This window comes from Mytilus galloprovincialis, chromosome 13 (genome assembly GCF_965363235.1).
Source record: "Mytilus galloprovincialis chromosome 13, xbMytGall1.hap1.1, whole genome shotgun sequence".
Classification (NCBI taxonomy): domain Eukaryota; kingdom Metazoa; phylum Mollusca; class Bivalvia; order Mytilida; family Mytilidae; genus Mytilus; species Mytilus galloprovincialis.
In genome coordinates, this window is record NC_134850.1 from 26,898,144 (window position 1) to 26,923,105 (window position 24,962).

A 24,962-nucleotide genomic window follows, 5' to 3' on the forward strand; every position below is an offset into this window, starting at 1 on the left:
GTTTTCATTGTTACTATATGGTACTGTTTCCTGTTTAATGCATGATAAGTGATGTTCTATTGTATTTTCATTTGTGTATTTCTCTATCCTGAATGTTCTTGCATTTATTTGTACTGTAGTCCTGTCATGTCATGTTGTCATTTTAGTGTTATATTTAACATTACCATGAAAGCGCGAGGTTTGGCTAACCAGAAAACCCAAAAAAATTGTTTTCATAAAATGTCAAAAAAATGATAGTTGTTATCTTATATTTCAACTGTGTGTTGCATTGTCGTTTGTTTTTGTTTTTTTGGGTTTTTTTGTTGCACTTCAGTGTTTCTGTTTTTTGTTGTTTTCCTCTTATAGTTGATGTGTTTCCCTCAGTTTTAGTTTGTAACCCGGATTTGTTTTCTATCAATTGATTTATGACTTTCGAACAGCGGTATACTACTGTTCTCCTTATTTTAATTTTTCAACAATATTATACATTTATCCGATAATTTATATGTTACCTACTCAAACATACAAATAATATATGTTACGTTTTATGTTTTTTTCTAATTCGCTGTCATTTTTGTTTCTTGTATTTCCATGATTCTAAGCCATGTGTATATCCGTATTTACGGTTCTATTTTCATACTTATCACAGAGTTATATTAAGGTAGCACATAACAAAGATTTTGACTTCCTATCTCCAACCTTTAAAATGCTGCTACTTTCTTAAGAATGCATATAAATTAATAAAAGAGGTATATATAGATAGTTAAGTAAATGAATACAATATGTTTGTTATGCAATCATTATGTAATCAATCATTATGCAATAAATGGAAATTTTTTGTTTTTGTTTTAGCTCTTTCATCTCTATAACTATACAGGAAATATTAACGAAATCTTTTACTTAATCTTTTACTTAATTTTTTACTTAATCAACACAGCAGGAGCTACAAACGGGTGGTCAAATTATCGCTATCGTATTCCATTCTCTCATAAATCTGTAATTAGTGTAATTAGTGTAAACATCCTTACCACATAAAAGTAGATAATGTTTGATTAGGTGTAAAATTAGATCTATACATTCTATTCGAAATCTTTTGTAGATATAATAACAACATATAATAAAATCAAACCTCTAGGGGTAACCATGAAGAAGCTAATTTCAATTGATAGTGAAAAATTTTTGTAAAATTTTGTAGACACAGTTAACATGGTTAACATTATAATTGATTACATAAGTGTTGTATAATACTAGCATTAATTTGAAAGAATAACCTGTTAGCTATCCATAAATAGCCCTTTTTATACATTTTCAAGCATTATAAAGAAAGTTACAGAATTTTAAAACTGAGGAATTGGAGGTATAAAATCTTTGTATTGTGCTACCTTAAATTGTATTTTTGATAATGGAATCACAATCAATTTTCGTTCTATAAAAAAATGATTTCTATAAACATATTTGTTGCACTGTAAATCAAATTTCTTTTTTAAACAACTTGATGACATTTTTCTGGGATTGATTTTTCGACGACATACAGTTATTTGATTTACCTTTAATTTTGATTCGTTTAAAATGTAGATTACAGATATTTACCTCTAGAAAACTTATTTCAAACGGGATACCGCATCCTTGATTGTAGAGAGAAGTTGTTTACCGCAAACAGAAAATTAGATATGATGCCAGTTATCATTTAAATAAACTTTTTCTAAAAGGTTACTTATTCAACACTTAGATTGCGATATTTTTTTACTTGGTTGGATTGAGATTGTTGACTATTTTTTGTTTGGTTTGAAAGATGCTGTCTAAGGCTGCCCGCTGATATAAGCACATTCGGTCAGCTGGTATTGCTGGGATGTGACTGAGTGACTGACGATATTTAGCTTTTGGTTGATCTACTAATTTGAAAAACTGGACATTCAGTAACCAGTATCAGCTTGGTAGTCACTATGTCAGTATTGACATGATTTATAGCTAACCTTTCTCTAATATTGTCGGTTTATACATTAATAGATTAGCAAGAAACTATGGTTGAAATGCACTCACATGCCAAGTTGACCTTAAATTGATTTTGCTGTTACTTTTGGATTGTTCTGGTCATATTGCATTTTTCTTATTCTTACACGATTTATCCTTTTCCTGATATGTTGATCATTTTTATTTAATCAACCAGTGGTTGTTTTGATTTCAGTTATTCTTTGGTCAAAATTCGATTATAACGACAAATTTTTTACTTCCCTCTGAAATTCCTATCGTGACGTTATGTAAAAAGGCGACAATATCTGATCACATTGCACAGCACAGAAAGAACAAGTTTTTTGGGTAGATCATTCAAAAGAAGGATTGAGTTTGTCTGCATCACGGTTAAAAATCACTAGAGAAACAGATTTTACCACCAAAGCTTGTGCAATGCGATAATCATCCACTGTCGAAAGTTAAATTTAAAATATTTTAGATATTTAAAACGGCGAGCCTCGCATTTTAAATTTGAGGATTTAACTTCTCGAGTGGATAAATATCGTATCACACTAGGTGCAGTTATAAAATCTATATGTTACAGATTTCATATATCCTTGCCTTACAAATATTCGGCTTTAAAGGTTTCTGGTGAGGGTTAATCCGGAATGGAACTTAGGACGCATGAACTTTATACAGGGTTGTCTACATCTTTTAGCTTTGATGTCGACATTATTGAGATGACGCAACACGTGTTTATAGTTGATAATATGCTAGTCTTAAAAGGAATTGTATAAATTTAAAATATGATCGGATCAGACTGACCTTTAGAGTAGGATGTAAATTCTTTTGAAGTATTTGACGATGGTTCATAAGTAATAAAGGTGTGTCGATTTAGGCCCAATATTCATTTTTTAAGACTACTAGTCAAAAGATCATTTATATATTGTGTATAGAAATATGATATGGTAAAAATTTCTATCTGGTAGGGCCCATCTAAACCTGACCTCATCTACATGGTTCATTGGTCAAGGAAAATTATAAAAAAAACAACACTTTATACATTTTAAGCGTCCGAATTGCTTTTCTAGATCACGGTCAATTTCAAATATGTGGTTATTGATAAGTGTATGTTACCATTTTGGTAATACATTTGGCCTACATCTAATTTGCAAGGTTCATTGGACAGCGTTAAGTTTTCATGAGTTTTTTCCGATACCATCAGCGATAGGTCAATTATAATAAGTGTATTTATTACTTAACCAAGGTGTACATGTCCGTCTAATAGATTGTATCTGGCATTGTCCTCATTTTCATGAATCATTGTGTAACGTTTAGTTTCGTAAATGATAAATGATTATGTGGTGACCTTTTCAGGTTCTAAAGATTCAAAATCGAATGACCATGATCTTATTTTCATTGATCATTAATATTCTTGTGATACCTGTACTTAATAAAGGCAACAGTAATATATCGATTTAGCGAAAACAAATCCCAGTTACAAACCAACACCGAACAAGAAAAAAAAAACAACGGAACAACAGAACCACTGAATTGCAATAAAATAACAAACGCCACAATACACAGACTATTTGATAACTGCTGTCATATTCCTGACTTGGTAACATGTATCTGAAAGACATCATAATGATCATTTTGATGAACATTTCAGTATATATTTTTTTAAATGTCACCCGTACTATTGTATTTGACACGCAATTACCGATGTTACGGAATTTTAAAAAGTTTAATGTTGAGAGACTGCAGCAAGATCTTCTTTTTTTTTTTGCATTTGGTGGCTATTTGTCTCATTGATTATCATACGGTATATATATATATTTAAATATAACAATGATTGCGTCAACAGATGATGCTACAAATGACGTTGCAAGAAGCAGACATGGACAAATTACTTTAATTATACTTGCATGTACAGAATCGTGTGCTCGAAATTAATATGTAGATCAGAACAATGCTCATTTCACCAGTAATATTCTTGGTTTTTTTTTTCACCAGTAAAATATCCTGCGTGAAAACGAACGTTCTCAATGCTTTATCACTGTATAATATATTGTCTTAGATTGAAGACGATGTGAACTCTATTCTATGAGTGATCACGATACTATTGTCATCACGCTAGTCAGATTCTAGTTTAAAGGCGTCCATCTGCGTTAGTGTCGAGGAAAAAAATAGAGCAGATCTTCTACTTTCGGTCCTTTAACGTCAATATAAAAAAGAAGATATGGTACGATGAGACAACTCTCCACAAGAAATCACATGACACAGAAATTAACAACTATAGGTCACATACGGCCTTTAACAATGAGCAAAGCACATATCGCATAGTCAGAAGGGCCCCAAAATGACAAATGTAAAACAATTCAAACGAAAAAACCAATGGCCTGCTTTATGTTCAAATAGTTCATTCTAGATATATGAGATTGAATTACTCGTTATTTATTGCCGGTGACAAACCCTAATGATAGGGCAAATCAATTGATCTTGTTGAAAATTTTTTGATTGAAACATATATCAGAAAACAACTATAAATACAGAACGATCCAATCCACTACACAAAATTCTAATGAGTACTAGGCAAAGTGGAAAGCAAACTTCCAGTTATTTTATTGTGGTTCTTAGTCTATAGACTTAAATGAATACATTTAGATTTTTTTCAATGTTATGTTCTGTGTTCTATAGTATGACGGTTGGTCTTCTTTTTTTTCAAGCCATGACGTTTATTTTCGACTTATGAGTTTGAACGTCCTAATGGTATATTTCGACTCTCTTTGAAATTCAATAATTCACATGTCAAGGTTCATAAATTAGCATTGTTGAAGGCGCTAGTTAATGAAGACGCAACAAACTGTCTTTGGTGTCTATTGTTTTCAACAATTTATGTTCGGTGATATTTGTAGAATGCAGATGACATTGTAATATTTATTTATTTTTATTTTTTTTAAACATCAAAATTGGCGGGAATGCTGCCTACTGATTCAAAATCATACTTATTTCGACGAAAGACTTTATACCTCAGACACAAAAATAGTGTAACGATGGTAAAACATTGAGATGTTTAAAGAAAATAGAAAATATGTACAAGATGATTTATTGAATAAATATTATTTCCCTGGTGGATTACGACGGACACACACAGTTGACCTTATCCTGCAAATATAAAATAAAGATTAAAATATAAAACAAATCCGGTATAATGTTATAAATAACGTCTCCATCTTTTCTTTCTTTGTTTCTATATTTGGCATAGTCTGACGAGTTGTATCATACAAAGAAAGTATAAACTTTAGTGGTTCAAATTATACTGTCAATTCATAATATATATTGCGAGTATTGATTATTGTGATTTTTTAATGATAGAAAACAAAATAACATTTGAATTATTACAACGTTAGGAAGCGATGAAAGCATGTCTATGTATCAGATATCGCGATACGAGTTATAATTATTGCCCTACTCATTAAGACGTGTTTCCGCATTAACTAAACATCGCAATAGTTTTTATTTTTAAGGCAATACCTTGTTCTACTGATCGATATAGAATAGCTATAAAAACAGATCTCATTGGTCTCTCAAAATTTCAAACATCCATAAAAAGGAATCTTACATTACAGTTACAGCAAAATGTCTAGAGTGTGTAAATAAAGGTGATATCTTTAGTTAGCTACTTGCTAGCTGAACCGTGAAGGCATTATCAGGTGACGTATACTACCCTCCTTTAAGAGTAGACTAGTAAGACAGATAACCAAGCTGTCTGTCTATAGGACTAGACTATTTCGAAAGGAAGGTAGTATACTTAACCTAAGAAAGATATTACCTTTACCTTCACACCCAAGTCATTTTGCTGTGAATTAATGCACAATGTGTGTAACTGGTTTCTTATCCATCATCAAAGATCGTCTCAACATTTTATAAAAATGAAAAACTATTTTTTATTTTTTTTTATTTTTATTCATAACAGTTTAATGAATGATTGTTTCTTGACTTTTTCAGTTAGAATTAGAAAAGTGTGTTTTTCAATTTTTACAAACATTTGTGACATAGACCATTAGCTGTTTTTGATCATACAAAAAATAACTGTATATTTTAATATGTAAACATATAATGATATCATATCAGAGATGATTGACGACAAGGTAATTCTTATTCTATGTACTTGAAAAGTAATAAATTACACATTGTTTAAAATATAAGTGAACTTTTTTTTTATTAAGCTTGACCGTCTTTCTTGAAAAAAATAATTAAGTGAGATTGTATAAACCGTTGTTTTAGCAATCTCTCATCATATAAGAAACTGTAAATAGACAACTTTGTGTACAGTATGGTGTCTAAAGCATTTTGATCACTCGTGTCAATGCAAAGTAGAATAGTCCTTTCAAAACAATATTTGTTATTTGTTGACGCAAAGATAATGATAATTTAAAGAATATTGTCCCTAGCTCCAACTATATTTGCTAGCGTTTAGATTTAAATAGAAATCGTTACAACATATGTCAAACAATCTTTGAAAACAACAATTATATAACTTGTAATTATATAACGAACTTGCATATGCAATTGAAGTAAGATGGGCGAACTTTCTCGTCCCTGTTGTATACAAGTATATACTGATGTCTCACTCACCAATCTTGCTTCACAGAGTGGCCTTCCAGGTGTCAAACAAGTTGAGGCTGTATAAGGTCCGGTTTGTACAACTGTTACACAATCCGCTGCAGCAGCGGCAACTGTAATATTCAATATTATATTATATAAGTAACAAAAAAAGGCAAAACAAATACCTTTTAAAATTCATTATTTTATCAAAAGATCTTAAGCGAGAGTAGTTCACCAATGATTAAATATAATGAATAACCATAAACAAAACATGTTGGTACGGTATGAACTTCATAATGAATAACCATAAACAAAACATGTTGGTACGGTATGAATATCATAATGAATAACCATAAACAAAACATGTTGGTACGGTATGAATATCATAATGAATCTGACCGGGTGCTGTGACAGGGTAAAAACCCAAATCACAAAAAAGCCAAAACTGTAATATTCAATTTTATATCCTATAAGTAACAAAAATCAATTAGAAGAATGAATGAATTTAACACAAACAAAATATGATGGTACTGTATGAACTTTACAAGGATCCGGACCGGGTGCTGTGACAGAGTAAAAAGTGAAATCAGAAAAATACTTAACTCAGAGGAAAATTCAAAACGGAAAGTTCGAAATCAAAGTGCAAAATCAAAAGCTCTAACACATCGAACGAATGGATAACAACTGTCATATTCCTGACTTAGTAAAGTCATTTTGTTAAGAAGAAAGCGGTGGATTAAATCTGGTTTAATAGATAGCTAATAGTCATCAAAAGTACCAAGATTATAGTTTAATACGCCAGACGCGCGTTTCGTCTACATAAGACTCATCAGTGACGTTCAGATCAAAATAGTTATAATGCCAAATAAGTACAAATGTGAAGAACATTGACGACCCAAAATTCCAAAACGTTGTGCCAAAAACGGCTAAGGTAATATATGCCTGGGATAAGAAAATCCTTACCATATAATTGATATGTATGTCAACACCAAAGTGCTGACTACTGGGCTGGTGATACCCTCAGGGACGAAACGTCCACCAGCAGTGGCATCGACCCAGTGGTGTAAATAAATATCAAAGGTACCAGGATTATAGTTTAATACGTCAGACGTGCGTTTCGTTTTCATAAGACTCATCAGTGACGCTCAGATCAAAATAGTTATGAAGCCTAACAAGTACAAATGTGAAGAGCAATGAGGACCCGAAATTCCAAGACGTTGTGCCAAATTCGGCAAAGTTAATCTTTGCCTGGGACAAGAAAATCATTAGTTTTCGAAAAAAATCAAAGTTTTGTAAACTGGAAATTTATAAAAATTACCATATAACTGATATTCATGTCAACCTCTCATTTGTATGACAGTCGCATCGAATTCCATATTATTGACAACGATGTGTGAACAAAACAAACAGACATAATAATTAAAAATTTCAAAAATGGGGGTAAGCGTCTTCTTCTTCACAGGCAGCATCCGGTATGCAAATTCCCACTAAGTCAACATGTCACAATCGTTATAACACAAAATCGGTAAAATTACGACTGCACGACTATACTGCTACACAGAAAACATCGTCTCTGTCCACAAATTCATGATAAAAATACTGTCAAATAATAAGGGCAAAACATTATTTTTTTTTAGAATAGTCTGCAGACCTCGGTTCTGGGAAATAAATCGTTTAATCGATAATGCATTTAGAAAAGGCAGTCGAATAGATGTATTCTAAACACTCACGGAAAATATGTATAGATTCACTACTTTTGGTCACTTTTGCTCTCGAACTCGGAATTGTGCGCAAGGGTGTGAACTTTTCGGGTTCAATTCATAAAAAAAAAATCATTTGTTTGTTTTTACCAAATCCTAAATAAACAAAAAATGTATTTTCTTCCAAAAAAACCTTGAAGGTTTCAAACAATAAAAGGTAGTAGTGACCAGAACTCAATTCTAAATAACATTAATATAAGATATGTTTGCATGTTTATCTTTAAAATTCAAGAATAAAATTGAGAATGGAAATTGGGAATGTGTCAAAGCGACAACAACCCGACCATAGAGCAGACAACAGCCGAAGGCAACCAATGGGTCTTCAATGAAGCGAGAAACTCCCGCACCCGGAGGCGTCCTTCAGCTGCCCCCTAAACAAATATATACTAAACTCCGAATTATACACAAGAAACTTAGATTAAAAATTATACAAGACTAAAAAAGGCCAGACACTCCTGACTTGGGACATGCGCAAAATTGTGGCGGGGTTAAACATGTTTTCGAGATCTTAACCCTCCCCTTTACCCCTAGCCAATGTAGAAAAAAAACGCACAACAATACGCACAGTAAAACTCAGTTCAAAAGATGTCAGAATTTGAAGATATGAGAAGAACATAACCTGTGTCATGCCAACAACTGGTTTTTAAATAAATATGTTTAATTCCGATGCAAGTATTTTTCAAGTTATATGCAAATAACTGCATTTTCGCACACTTATTCTATTGATAGATTTGTTCTTCTTGACAATCAAATCTTATTTCTTAAAAACAAATATAAAATAAAGTTACAAGCCACAAGACGTGACCAAATGCAGATGAATTGAAAGCATATTACAACTCATCATTACCGAGTGAATTTAAACCGTCTTGCAAATATTCATTAATTTGAAAATACATTCATTGGTAAAGCATTATTTACTCTTCGAAACGACACTTTTAAGTTTTCGCCACGTGCAGTTCATGAATATAAGAATTCGTCCCCTTGATATTTTGCTGTATCTTTCTATGATAGTTAAATATCTTCAGTTAATTATGGTTGAAATTTAAAAAAAAAAAAAAAAAAAACAGGAGCTGATAGATGCTCAACACTGATATTTTATTTAATAAACCTATGACAGTTCTGCATTTAGTACTGCAAAGTTAATTGTAAAAAAACAAAAAAAAACCAATTTGATACTCTTCTTTTTAGAAATATAAGAGGTTTGATCAAAGAAATGACCTGAAAACAAGTGACGAATATTTATGTGCATGCTCTGTGAACTTAACTTTTTCGGGCCAGTACTTTTAATCGAGAATCTTTAGATATGCAAATGTTTAGCCTTAAACATTTTTTGATTCGAGCGTCACTGATGAGTCTTTTGTAGACGAAACGCGCATCTGGCGTAAATATAAAATTTTATTCCTGGTATCTATGATGAGTTTATTTACAACCACTGGGTCGATGCCACTGCTGGTGGAGATTTATTTCCCCTAGGGTATCACCAGCCCAGTAGTCAGCACTTCTGTGTTGACTTGAGTTATCATTGATCATGTTGATATGTTCATAATAATAAATTAACTGTAAACAAAACTTTGAATGTTTGAAACACTAAGGCTTTTCTACCACCGGAATAGATTAATGAATATAGAGAAGTAAGTTTATTTGCACCTGTCCTAAGTCAGGAATTTGATGTACAGTAGTTGTCGTTTGTTTTTGTAATTTATACATGTTATACGTGTTTCTCGTTTCTCGTTTTTTTTTATAGATTAGACCGTTGATTTTTCCGTTTGAATGGTTTTACACTAGTAATTTTGGGGCCCTTTATAGCTTGTTGTTCGGTGTGAGCCAAGGCTCCGTGTTGAAGGCAGTACATTGATCTATAATGGTTTACTTTTATAAATTATGTTTTGGATGGAGAGTTGTCTCATTGGCACACATACCACATCTTCCTATATCTATTTGTAGCAGTTATTGGAACTTACAAGGCGGAATTACTCCATTAGCTGGAAGCCCGGAACCGGTGTGGATCCCTGTTGGGTCGAGAGCTTGAGCGCCAATGTCGGTAAATCCAATGTAATGAGCGGCAGCAGCATTCGCTGTTAAAAAAAATCAAAAAAAATAATAACATAGGTTTTAGAAAAAGTCATTCGCATTTTGACATATATCTTTGTAGAGAGGGGCGCCAATATCGGTAAACCCAATGTAATATTGTGCAGCAGGAGTCGCTCTTAAAAAAATCAAAAAAGAAAATAACATAGGTTTTAGAAAAATTCATTCGCATTTTGACATATATCTTTGTAGAGAGGGGCACCAATGTCGGTAAATCCAATGTAATATTGTGCAGCAGGAGTCGCTGTTGAAATAAAATAAAAAAAGAAAATAACATAGGTTTTAGAAAAATTCATTCGCATTTCGACATATATCTTTGTAGAGAGGGTTAAAAGGACATCATCGTGCGCAGATAAGCGGGCGATGAAATAAATTGTAAAGAATATTTCATCATTTCGAAATGGATAAAACTTGTTCATAAAACAATGGTTTGATTATCTTTGGTTTGAAAGATTACATTTGTTAAAATAAAATTATCATTATACAAAATCGATGCCATGGATAATTATAACGTGTATTGTTCCTTATAGTTCTTATAATGCTGAATTGTTTTCAGAAAATGTATAATTTTCGTTTATTTGCAAATTAAACGCAAATGACCGTTACCCTGCTGCTGATCCATATTGATTTCAATAATACTAAGATAGAGAATCACGTGGTAGCCTGGCTGAGTGAGGAGGAGATGTGGATGGGCTTTTATTTGCCCCAAAGTTTGTCATCAGGTGCAAAAAGCATAATTTCAAGATTTTTTCCCTCTTATTTCATGACCTAGAAGACTGTGCGATGCCGATAGATGTGTCGCAATGTTGTCTTCATATAGACTGGATACCAGTGACAACAGTGACCTTTAAAGTGCTGAGATCGCATTGAACTTGATACAGTAGTCTTAAGAAGATCAAATCAACGAAATGTCGAAAAGGAGCTCCATGACCTATCAATAATGTTAGCTTATTTTTATCCTTAACTTATGCTCTTCCGGCTTATGGTATCAATTTTAAATGCTTGATTTATTTAATTTCACCTTAGTACATCATTAAGGCCATTTGGTCATTGAAGAACCCTTGTTGAAAATTTCTCTTGAATAATACAAAAAATATTGGGAAATATATCAAAAACAAATTATAAGTTTATTCGATTTTTTAATATGTGCTTATTTAGATAGTCAATGGAAAGGTAGGTACTATGCCATTAAGAAATCGGGGCAAATCCACTAGAACAAAATTTCTAAGTATTTACATTTTCATTGATTAACCGTTATTTATTACAAGGGAAAGTATGTAGATTAAAACTAAAAAGAGAAAATCTAGGAGTAAACATGTGTTAAAGTTATACAACTAATAAAATTCAGGCGGTCAAAAGTCAAGATAAAGGAGGAATGAAGCATCAAAGCTAAAATATTATGTAGAAAAGCACATCAGTTCTAGAATTGCCACCATCGTTTTGTCAAAACAATGTGAAAAAAAAAAAATTTTGAGCGCTGTTCAATAACCGTAACTCATCTATCAGCATTTTTACATAACGATGTTAAGGAAGAATACTCTAAGTAAGCAAACGCGACAAACGATTGACCTTATATTTTTTTGATAGTCACTGATTTTCCAACTGACGTATTAAAGTATCATAACATATTAGACAAATATGAAAACTTAAAATATATTTTAGATAAACTTACCGGCGGGTATAGTTGCCCGTACTGCGTTCAATTCTGCTGTCGTTCCAGGCTCAAATAGTGATCCTCCCACAGTGGCACACGCAACCTGAAAATAAGATATTCAATATTATTTTGTTTAGTTACAGATATAATTTCAAAACATAGTTTGTCATTCTTTGTCAAATTTGTTATTAAAATTATTTAATCTTCGAAATCACATAAGCCATACCATCTTCGGATGCATTATTCTTGACCAATGGTAGCATTTGCACTCTTCAATTTGGAGGTAAAACACGGTAGCTTCTAGAATCTACACACTAGGTAAAGCAGGAAACGAAAATCTACGTTGACATTCATGCATTTGTGCAAGAAACTTTCACAGGAACTTCTATTAGTTGATTGAAAACATTTATATTGCAACTAAATATAGTTGTATGTTTAGGGATGGTAACACTCATAAATTTTTGTATAACGCATAGTTTCTTTATAAGATATTTGAAGCAAGTTAAATGTAGTCAAATGCTCATGTCGACTCTAAATAGAATAATATTTTGCATTATATAACAAAAACGCAGGAAGTGGTATATTTTCATTCTGAATATTTTGTTTTACTACGCAAGAATTGGCTGATTAATATTTTGTCGCACTTTCACGACATTTTTTTCTTGGCATTATATTAATTTTTAGAGTTAGGAGTCAGAATGGGGTGCGATTAAGCAGCGGTAAGATGAAAAATTGACAAACAGAGATTGAGAGTTCAAATCTCGAAGTCGTAATTTTTTTAAGATTATAATCTAGGTAATAAACAATGGATCATAAGGGGTAAACATCTACATTCGATTCATGAACCTAGTGGGCTGTAATTTGATAAAACTCGTTCTCAAAGGGTAAAAAGAATCAGTGTGATAAAACCCCACAAAATACAACGTTTAAAATATCGTAATGTCCGTTATATGTGGACTTACATGTTTTAGGACTTTGTAATTAGTAGTTGTTATTGTATGAATCAAAAATTCAAAATATTGAAAAGGAGCTGGCTGTTATTTTCTGAACTGTTTGGGAATTCTTTTACTTTATCATCATACTAAAGAGTCAGTGACATGTTTGAGTTTAATTAAGTTTTGTATCGTTAGAGAAATAACATACAGTGAAACCTGACTAAACCGAATCCTGCATAAACCGAAAACCTGTCTTTACCAAAAATGTTCTTAAGCACCGTCATATCAAATTGCATGCGATTAAGGAGGATATTATTTAATCTTCGAAATCACATAAGCCATACCATCTTCGCTAGCCATGGGGTTACGATCCACTTCCCTCCTCTCCACCCATGGCAAATTAAGCTAACATTTGTATTAACAATGTTCCGTTATCTATCGGTAGATTAAAGTCACGCCCATACCGAATACATTATTCTTAACCAATGGTAGCACTTGCTTTCTTCAATTTGGGGGTAAAACACGGTAGCGTCTAAATTAAACCGAATCCTGCATAAACGAAAACCTGTCTAAACTAAATATGTTCTTAAGCACCGTCATATCAAATTGCATACGTACCGAACCTGATAAAACCGAACATCGGCCAAAACCGAACAAAACCTTCAGTCCCGGAGAGGTTCGGTTTAAACAAGTTTCATTGTACTTACACTTGCAGCACCATAATTTATAGCGTCAATTCCTAATACTCTGTAGCATTTATTTGGATTACCATTTACAACAACCGCAAAACCTGCTGGACATGCTGCTCTAGGGCTGCATTGTGCTGAATAAAGCAATGTTTTGATTAAAAAAACAAATACAGGAATGTTGTTACACTTGGAAAATCAAATTGAACATTAAACATAATAAAAAGAGACCCGTAATTGTAATCATAAAAGCTTTAAAGCACTTGATATATAATATAGATGTTGTAGTAATCTGGGTTAAGCGTTATAATCTGTTTCTTCTTCTAATGATTCAGTTGAGACTGTCCTGTTTGCAATGTTCGGGAGAGGGGTTGGGGGTTACACGGTACAGATTTAACCATCGTGTGGTTTAGCAAAATTGATTAAACTGTTCATTTGAATGCACACAATTTAAGAGAAAAGCTGTATCATTTATGACTATTTTATGTTAATATTTGATGTCAAGTCTGGTACTTAACAAATTTACTACATCGTTGGACAATCTCATGGGAAGTCACACAGTAGAAATCAAGATACGGCAACTAGATTAGACTACAAAAGTAACATTTCAAGAAACTAATGTTTTATATAAAATTAGAAAGATCATATCATAAGCAACAAGTGTACTAAGTTTCAAGTTGATTTGACTTCAGCTTCATCAAAAACTACCTTGACCAAAAACTTTAACCTGAAACTCCCACTTTCATTTTCTATGTTCAGTGGACCGTGAAATTTGGATCAAAAGTCTAATTTGGCTTTACAATTAAAAAGATCATATCATAAGCAACAAGTGTACTAAGTTTCAAGTTGATTGGACTTCAGCTTCATCGAAAACTACATTGACCAAAAACTTTAACCTGAACGGACGAACGGACGAACGGACGAACAGACGGACGGAGCCACAGACCAGAAAACATAATGCCCCTCTACTATCGTAGGTGGGGCATAAAAAAAAACCCACATCGAAAACTAAAGACTGAGCAACACAAATCCAACTAAATCTAAGTGTGATTCTGAAAAGTTTCTCTGTAATTTTGTTTCCTTCCTATTTTTTTTAAATAATATCATTATTTTTGTAATAAGTTTATCAACAATTTTCTTTCATAATGAAACAATTAGCTATTCAAAATATAACATGGTAAAGCATATGTATGTCAAAATAAAACAAAACATTGATTTAATTTATACAAATATGCACAAAAATATGGCCCAGAAATTTAAAAAATACCAAAAAGGTAGATCACTCTCTTATTACCATGAATAGCTTTGTAATTTACATTAAAAGTATTTCTACTTCAAAATCTTCTTTTGAGTGTTTTTATTGGTAAAAAGTTACAGAGGAGGGTGTGGATGGAATATCCTAATTTTCTGTTTTCTTTGAATCTTAGTGCATTTTTCTTAATCTTAATAAGATAACGTGTAGGCTGATACATTCTCATAAAAATGATTTTATTATCATTTTTTTCAGGTCTATGATGATTTCCGTATTTTGTACATCCTCTTTGTGTAATCTTTAATTTATTGCATATTTTACACATTTTCGACGGATGTTCCTTATTCTGTTGCACCAAATTATTCTGTATGCATGGAAACGTCAACATTTTACAACAGTATAAGAAAGATTCACCTTGATTTGTTTGCTATTTTCTAAAATAACTTATGATGAATCATTGTATTCCAACAGTCCTCAATTGTCTATGATATAAATAAATGTTACCTACCTGCCGTTGTAGGACATGTTGCCTGTACTTGCGTGGTAAAAGCTGGACATGCCCTGGTGACAGCAGCAGCCACCGGAGTACCTGCAGCATCACCTGTGAGTCCAGTACCTAACAGATCCAAGAAATCCACTATTGTCTATGATATAAATAAATGTTACCTACCTGCGGTTGTAGGACATGTTGCCTGTACTGGAGTTGTACAAACTGGACATCCACTGGCAGCGGCAGCAGCAGCGGCAGCAGCAGCGGCTGGAGTAGCTGTAGTAGCAGCTGTCAGTCCAGCACCTCCTCCAAGTGCCGCCAAGAGGAGTAATGGAACAACTGAAATAAAAAAAAAACAATACAAAAACTATATTCGTGTTAATCAAGTAATTGGCTCCTTACCACAGGAAACCGTGACAGAAAGAAGAAGAAGTGAAAAGATTAATCCTAAATTAAGTTAAGGTTAGCGTTTGGTATCTTTCGCTGCTCATTTACACCACAATCACGAGTGGAGAAGACGTTAATAAGTCTAATTCACCTGTTCTGTTGAACATTTTTTTTAAACTTACCACTGTCACAAGTAAGGGGAAGATTGATCAAGTTAAAACTAATTAACTGAAAATATTGTGGAACAAATTCCAATGAATATTGTATCCCGAAGAAAAATTTACAGTAATCAGACATTCACTTTTCTTTGTTCTGTTTGGCTCTGACAACAAGTGTTGTGAGAGAACCGGCCCGTAATCATATCGTTTTTACAATATGATTATGTTCATTTTAAAGATTTAAATAACTGGTTTATTTGACAATAAAATGCTTGAATACATTTACTATTTAATCAATTTCATTGGCTCTAATCATATGTCCTCCGTAATTCATTTTGGGTAGGGTAGGGGTTCTGTCAGGGATAACGGACCCTAGGAATAAGGGAGAAGAAACGAAGTCAGAGAAAACTTAAAGAGTTGGTGACTGAACTAGGTGTCAGTGTGGTATAAAATATGTTTTTAGTATTAAGCTTGTCAATTGTTTATTGTAGAGTTGATTAAATATTGGCTCGAGTTGAATTAAGTTTAGGATCATTAAAGAATGTTTGCATCTCAAAATAACAAGCGTTTTAACAGACTGTTATAAATTAATAGTTTGTAAATAATGTAACTAAAAGAAAGATAAAAGTAATATGATCAATTGAAAATTTAGCTGAAAATGATTCTCTTTATATTTTTATACATTTAATATTGGCACCTTGTTTCTATTAAAAAAAAATTAAAAAAATGAATAACAAAGTTTTTCAAAATGGCGTTTTTAATTATAAGTAATAAAATTATGAAAAACCGGAGGGAGATAAGCAAGTACATTTTTCATTGGTACTACATGGATTGAAATGAAATATCGGAATATCTGACATAAAGTCCCTACATGGATTAAACAAGCTCACAAAAAGTCCAAAACAAAAGTTGCGATCATCTATAAAAGATAGATGTACGTAAACTCTGAGCAGAACCACAGAGAAATTTTGTAGAGTCAAATAACAAACTGGAAGTATCTAAAATTCATTGCGATTATTAATATAGTGTTATCTAATAAACGGTGTATATTAACAAATAATGCAACCACACATATCATTTCAAGTGAGAGGTTTAGCTAGCTTTAAAACCAGGTTCAATCCACCATTTTCTACATAGAAAATGCTTGTACTAAGTCAGGAATATCACAGTTGTTATTCATTCGTTTAATGTGTTTGATAAAATTGAGAATGAAAATGGGGAATGTGCCAAAGACACAACAACCTGACCATAGAAAAAAACAACAGCAGAAGGTCACCAACAGGTCTTCAATGTAGCGAGAAATTCCCGCACCAGGAGGCGTCCTTCAGCTGGCCCCTAAACAAATATATAATAGTTCAGTGATAATGAACGCCATACTAATTTCCATACTAAAAAACGTTTGAGTTTTTGATTTTGCCATTTTATAATGAAATTTCTTTTTTGTATTTTCCTCGGAGTTTAGTATTTTTGAGGATTTACTTTTTTTCACAAGCATATTTTCAAGGCTGTGCGACTATGTTGATAAAGGGGGAAGTTTTCTACAAGGAGAGCAATACTGTAAACCATCTTATTTTTGCGAGCAATTTATTTTCGCAAGTAGAAAAAAAGCGAATATAAACCATCGCGAATATGTTAAACTATGATCGTTCCATGTTAAACTACTTAAAGTAATAATGAAAATAGCAAAATTAAATCTTCGCGAAAAGGGATGGAAAGGGCTTAACGCCACATTAAGTTTTTGTGAGAAAAAAAATGGTCGAGTTGAAGAATTTCAAGAATTTTTATTCTACATTCTGTGTATTTAACAGTACGTTTTATACAACTGAGAATTTTATAGATTAAATCACTGGTGGTTAATACTGAAACTAGTGGTCAGATAATAATTTCGAAATTTCAAAATCATGCTGTTATAACAATATTTTATTTTTCAGTAAATCTATACCTTAAATCATGAGACGAAAATGAAAATAATACTTGGGTATCATTGTCTTTATCAATAAGGAGTTGTTCAACTTACAAAAACATTTAATAAAAATATACCCTTATAAATAATTCAATTACGTTAAACAGCTTTGTCAATGCCCTGACCTATTGTTGTTATTTACGTTAACCCAATTTAAAGATATGGAATGATTGCTAATGAGACAACTCTCCACAAGAAACTAAATGACACAGAAATTAACAATAAGCCTTGTAATATCGGTTATAATTCGCCGTTTCAGAATCTAATGCATTCTGGGTAATATTTTTAAAAATGTACACCGAAACGTCGTGATTGGTTTAAAACGTCCAAAACAATGGAAATTCAACCAATGTCGTGACGTTATTTTCATTTTGGGGTACGAACAATGCAATTATCCATCGTCCTTTAGATTCTGAAACGGCCAATTGTTCTTCTCTATAATTTTCGTAAAAGGGTGTTTGTTTAAAAATCATGACCTCATTAATCATATAGGTATAATGTGAACAGGCGCCAGTGTAAATTATTGACTGGGACGATGTACAGACGTTATGTTACAATTCGGAAATCGGAATAAGAAGGGTATACTGAAATCACAAAGGTACATAAGAAGACGCTTTCTCGTCTTGTATTTGGAAAGGTTGTGCATGAATTCTGGTTCCTATGAAGACAAATAAGTTGTAAACAAATTTATAATTTAACTGTGACTATAGATAACATCTGACTTGATAAACATACTTAGCACCTTATACCAGCTTTTAAACGTATCTCGTTGTCATTACATATGTTACTAAGCTAAAAAGAATTGTAAATCATTTCAGCAAATGCATACTTTCAAAACGCTTTTTTGTATAGCTATTTTTGTTATTGATTTTCAATTTCTGAGAGTATCCAGTTTGTTCTATTATAAATCTTGTCACATAATTATTGAAGTAATTAGACAAATAAAGACAAACAATTTAAATTTTTGCTACGATTTATATTGGCGGTAGTTTTCTTCTCACGAAAGTCGCAAGAAATAAATAGTGCGCGAAGACTAGTTGGTTTAAAGTATGCTTTTTTACGAATTTTAAATGCAAAATTACTATTACCTCAAAAATGATCTTTAACAAAAGTAAAAAAAAACAAAAAAACAATATGCACAGATATATTTGATATTTTCGCCAATTATTCATTGTAAATGAAAATGTTCGAACCAACATAGGGAAACAAAAAACTGTTTATCCAAATGTTGTCGGACGTATTGGTACTACACTAGATGATTTTTTGCGATTACTAGTAATTATAAATAACAATGATTGGCACTTTTTTTCCCCAATAAATATTCATACGCAATGCAAGTAGGGTGCAATATTTATAATCATACTTACGTCCCATCATAAGAAGACCCCCAAATCCACCACCTCCTCCGTCTACAGCACCTAGATCAGGACTACTGTCGACTACAGAAAACTGAGCGGGAAAACTTTCTCCAGTTTGAATTATAGAGGCGGGTTCTGCATCATCAAATACATTGGTATTTCCTAATCCATTGAATTGAGTTGATGGCGACACAAGACATAGCACAACAATCACATACGGAATCACCATTTTCCTGTAAATCAGAAAAAGTAAAATATCAAAAATATTGAACTCCGAGGAAAATTCAAAACGGAAAGTCCGTGATCGAATTTTAAAATCAAAAGCTCAAACACAAAATTCTTGATGCAACCTTGGTTTTATAGCTAGCTAAACCTCTCACTTGTATGTGAAAACATTTGTAATGATTACATTAATAGTGCTGAATCGAACAGGCTTCTGCTTGAACCCATCCCCCATCCCTCACCTCCTTTTGTGTATATTTATTTATTCCGTTATCAATGGGTGATTCAACTGGAATTCTTTTCGCTATATTGAAACTTGATAAAGATTGCGCAACAATTATTACCAATTATAATTACGAAAAGGATGTTCGATTTTTTTCAGAGTGAATCACGATTTTGTTTAGAGAAGAAATTTTTTTGGTTAACACTGAATCATTAAATTGTATACGACTATTTAGACATGAATGAGCTATTTCCCTTTTTCGTCTTGTAAGGGGGCTCCATGCACACACTGATTTATTATTAGTAATCCAGTTGACAGGTTAACTACTCAAGTATCCTTTATAAATCTACCATCTTTAAAACAAATATTACACTGGTTCGAAATGAGATTTTAATTTATGTTTCACTGACTACACTGAAATTATTCGGTATATCCATATATATTTTTGATATCTCATCTCGCGATCGCATATGTGAAATATTGTAATAAGATGAAAATGATACATGAAATGTAAAGGTTTAACTTGTAGTATTTTGTAATAGACTTTAATTGAAAAAAGTAGAATATTTGTTGGTGTTTTTAGAAAAGGCAAACAATTATTTTTCCCCAAGTACCAAATGCAAAACCGCTGTCGTGACCCTAGATAAATAGCAACATGTGTGCTTTTATTGATTTGTTATTGTTTAAAATATCCTTCAACATTGTTAACTATACTTAGCAGAATATAACACACCATTGCCGCTACTTTAAGGAAATGAAAACAAAATTGATTTCTTTTACATTAAGGTCGAGCTTTAAAAATTAAAGAAATAAATTGAAAATTAAATTCTTTTTAGATGAATTTCAGGAGAAGATTTAATGAAAAGTCTTCTACACCAACATTTGTGTTCCAAAATAGAACGAAACATAAACTCGATACGGCTTATAAAACAGAGTAAATTAAGATAAGCAACGAATATTTTCAATTTAAATTTTTGTTATTTCCAAAATAAACAATACTTTTCTTGAGAACAACAAAAAAAGAACCAGTATTGTACAAAAGCAAGTAAACCATAAAGTTTGTTGTTTTACTCAAGAAAAGCATAAAAAAACAATAATAAAGATTAATTATTTTCTTCTATTTTTTCCTTGAAATTTTAAATATATAATATAGATTTTACTAAATTTTTTAATATTTCAGAAGTACCGATGAAGATAAATGGTTTAAATTAAGAGAGAAACAATATTATAGATAAAGGTTTACTCAAAGAAAAGTATTACTTACACTGCAGTGTTCACCTAGACGCAGCGGTACGGTATCGCTAAACAAAACTTTCGCAAACTGTTTATATAGCGCTGGAGAAAAAATGCATGACAATTTGTAGCCAATGGAAAGAAACAATCCAGGCGTTTTTGAGACGTAAATGTCAAATTGACATCCTGAAAGAAAAATGATTGATATCAGAAAACATCAATAGGTCAAATTTCCTACATTGCCAGCAGTAAAAACTTGTAAATGTTTTACTAGTTTAAAGCAGTGTAAATGTTGATAACAAGTGAAATTTTGTTTACTGACTAAATGATCAATGAAGATAGAAATTGCGATTGAATATGTACGAAGTAAACTGTGGGAAAATCAATGACACAAGAGCGATAGAAAACTTATCTCTTCTTATAAAAAAAAGTCCACAAGATGAATAGTATTAGTTACACAGTGTGCAATTGTCTTAATACGAGAATTTATCCAGTCAATAAAATGCATATCGGGTGAGGCGAAGCCAAACCCGATATGAATTTTATTGACCCGATAAATTCCGTAATAGGACAATTGTACACTGTGTAACGAATTTATCCTAATTTTGTTATATTACTAACAATTATATTCAAATTCAATTATTAGGACAATATCAACCATATATATATCTCAGTAGCATGGGTTCGAATCCCGGCGAGGGAAGAACAAAAAATTTGCGTAAGCAAATTTACAGATCTAACATTGTTGGATTGATGTTTAGACGAGTTGTATATACATAATGTACACAGCCATGTATCACCATCATTGCTGGTGATCCGATGGATAAATCTGTTGTAGAGTTGTCACTGACTCAGACGTACTTATATATATATATATATATATTATCATTGATGGCGATCCGATGGATACATCTGTTGTAGAGTAGTCACTGACTCAGACGTACTTATAAATATAATTATTTTCTGTGACTGTATATTACATTAATTTGTAGGATCCTTTACTATAGATAATTTAGCTGATCTGTAACAATAACATCTTCATGTCTTATATATCATGTACTGTAGTACGCCGCTAGATTAAAACTGACGAGGAAAGGTAACACACGGCCAGCGAAAGCTCTATTTTAGAGCCCAGGTGGTCGTGTGGTCTAGCGGGACGGCTGCAGTGCAGGCGATTTGGTGTCACGATATCACAGTAGCATGGGTTCGAATCCCGGCGAGGGAAGGACCAAAAATTTGCGAAAGCAAATTTACAGATCTAACATTGTTGGGTTGATGTTTAGACGAGCCTGCACTGTAGCCGTCCCGCTAGACCACACGACCACCTGGGCTTCACAAAATTTATTACTTGTGAAGCCCAGGTGGTCGTGTGGACTAGCGGGACGGCTACAGTGCAGGTCTATATATATATATATAAACATTTAATCTAAAACTGTGAAAAAGGAAAAATATTAGGACTATAAAGTAACTCTAAAATGTTTTTTTTTCTTATTTGTTCAATGGTTAAAGGGAGATACCTCCAATTTGCGAGAAAAAAAATTGTACTGAAACTAATTAGGACAATATCAGCAAATAAAATTGTGAGAAATTACTCTAAATCAGGATAATAAATATAATGTCGGTCACGATACCGATTAAAAATGTATTCTATAAAGCAATCGCACAATTTAAAGAACTACTTATAAACTGGTTTTTTTTAGAAATATATCAGGCAATATATAATGTTTTCATTATTTATCGAGATAACTACTAGTGACCTAGTCAGTGGTATGACATTTCGGTACTCGGCAAAGTAAGAGCAAGTAATAAAACGTACAAAGGGTGAAATTTGAGAGAAACTTTCTTTTCTATACACGACAAAATCATCGGGAAACAATTAATGCCATCCCCGAATTGCACCAAAAAGCGCTTCGGCCGCATTAAATTTATCACGTGTTGCTTTGCTTTTCCTGTAAGCTTGTTTTAACATTTTTTTAGTTGCTCTTTAGTTAAAGTTCTCAATGCTCTACAAATTTGTACATGTTTGGCTTTATAACAATTTTGATCTGAGCGTCACTGGTGAGTCTTATGTAGACGAAACGCGCGTTTGGTGTATTAAACTATATTCATGGTACCTTTGATAACTATTAAACGAGTGCAATAATGTCCAATCACAAAGTAGATAACCTGGAGAAAAGAAATACACTTCAGGGGGGAAAAGTCGGTAGAATGAAAATAGTGTATTGCATAACGAGGATTTTAAACTGAATTTAGAGAATGAAAAATTTTGTTGCATATAGATTTATTTTTTTTAAATAATATTTACATGATAAAAAAAAATCCAAAGTTCTTTCAAGTCACATATTATCCTCATAGTCCATAGCATGTTAAAATTTCCGAATATTTACATATTTTCCACATCTAAGTTTTCGAGTGTGCTTGTCAGCTCATTGCGACGTGAACTTCCAATAAAAAAATGTTATCCTTAAGTGGATATAACCGATAAAGTGTGTGGTTGAAGTTTTATTATTTCCATATATTTGACAAGGGTTCAAAGTAAATAATTTGTTATAATTTTAGGAAAATTAAACGAGCCAAATTAATTTAAATCAAGGTGTTTGGTACCACCTAGATAACCGAAAATCCCGAAAATGTGTGATAAGTACGGTTAAGGTGACCTTTGGATTTAGTGGGGGACTTAGTGTTTAAAATAATTCAACATTTTACTAGTATTTAGAAAAATAGATAATTCCTAGCTTATAATATTTCTTGACATCACAAAAGTACCGAATATTGAGAGGGTGATACTCTCCATGCCGAAAATCCAACCAGTAGTAGCACCAACTAAGTGTTTGTAAATTCGTGTATGTATGAATTATCGTTGTTACGGTCATAATTATAAATTTAAAAAGTTTAGATAGCTATGAAACAGTGTTCAATCGAACATTTTCTACATCGAAAATGCCTGTAACAAGTCAGGAATGACAGTTGTTATCCATTTGTTTGAGCTTTTGATTTTGCCATTTGATTAGGGACTTTCCGTTTTCAATTTTCCTCGAGAGTTCAGTTTTTTATGATTTTACTTTTTACTGTTTACAAAACTGTGTATTTTTGACATACTAAGGCTTTTCTACCTCATGAATAGATAGCGTTATCTGTAATTGGCACAAATTTTAGTAAATTTTGGCGCCATTACCAAATTTCAATTTTGGTATCTATGATGAGTTTATTTACCAGGTTTTGATTTGGTACTCCGGACGTGCTATACAGATTTCATAAGAGGCATCGGTGGGGCTCAAATCAAATAAATTTGAAGCCCAAATTAAATACAAAGTTCCAGACATTAAAAAATGACAATCCAGACAGGTATTGCCAAATACTGTTTTGGCAATATATGTCTGAGAGTAGGAAATATGAAAAAAGAAGATGTGGTATGATTGCCAATGAAACAACTCTCCACAAGAGACCAAAATGACACAGACATTAATCATGATAATAGAATAAGTAGACAGCTCTCTCACAAGCAAAAAATCCCAACTGTAAAAATATGAGGGCATACACTACATGCACGGGGACACATTCTACTAAATCCACACAGTACAAGTAACAAACCCTGCAGTAAATATAAAAAAGAAGATGTGATATGATTGCCAATGAGACAATGAGAGAAAGTCTTGCTTGAAATTAATAAACATTTCAAAAACAGTAAATTAACAGAAAATGAGCATTTGAATTGGCCGTTTCATAATCTAATGCATCCTGGGTAATATTTTCAAAAACGTACACCAAAGCGTTTTGATTGGTTTAAAACGTTATAAACAATGGAAATTCAACCAATGACGTAACGTTATTTTCACTTTGGGGTACGAACAATGAAATTACCCATGATGCTTTAGATTCTGAAACGGTCAATTGTATTTTATGTCAAAGAAAAGTACTGACTAAAGGGTAAGTTATACTCTTGGAGACTTCAACCAGCAGTGGCAGTGTTTGCTATAGTCATCAAATATATCAGATTTATCATAAAGAATGTA

At 32.3% G+C, this 24,962-nt stretch overlaps 1 long non-coding RNA gene across 1 annotated transcript; it reads right to left on the reverse strand.

Annotated features, from left to right (window-relative positions):
• Positions 1-5,022: 5,022 nt before the first annotated feature.
• On the reverse strand, positions 5,023-6,644 carry LOC143057760 (uncharacterized). The gene is made up of 2 exons (XR_012972814.1): positions 6,571-6,644; positions 5,023-5,097 (listed from the first exon to the last, which is right to left on the reverse strand). It is a non-coding gene; the product is annotated as an uncharacterized LOC143057760 (long non-coding RNA).
• Positions 6,645-24,962: the final 18,318 nt, after the last annotated feature.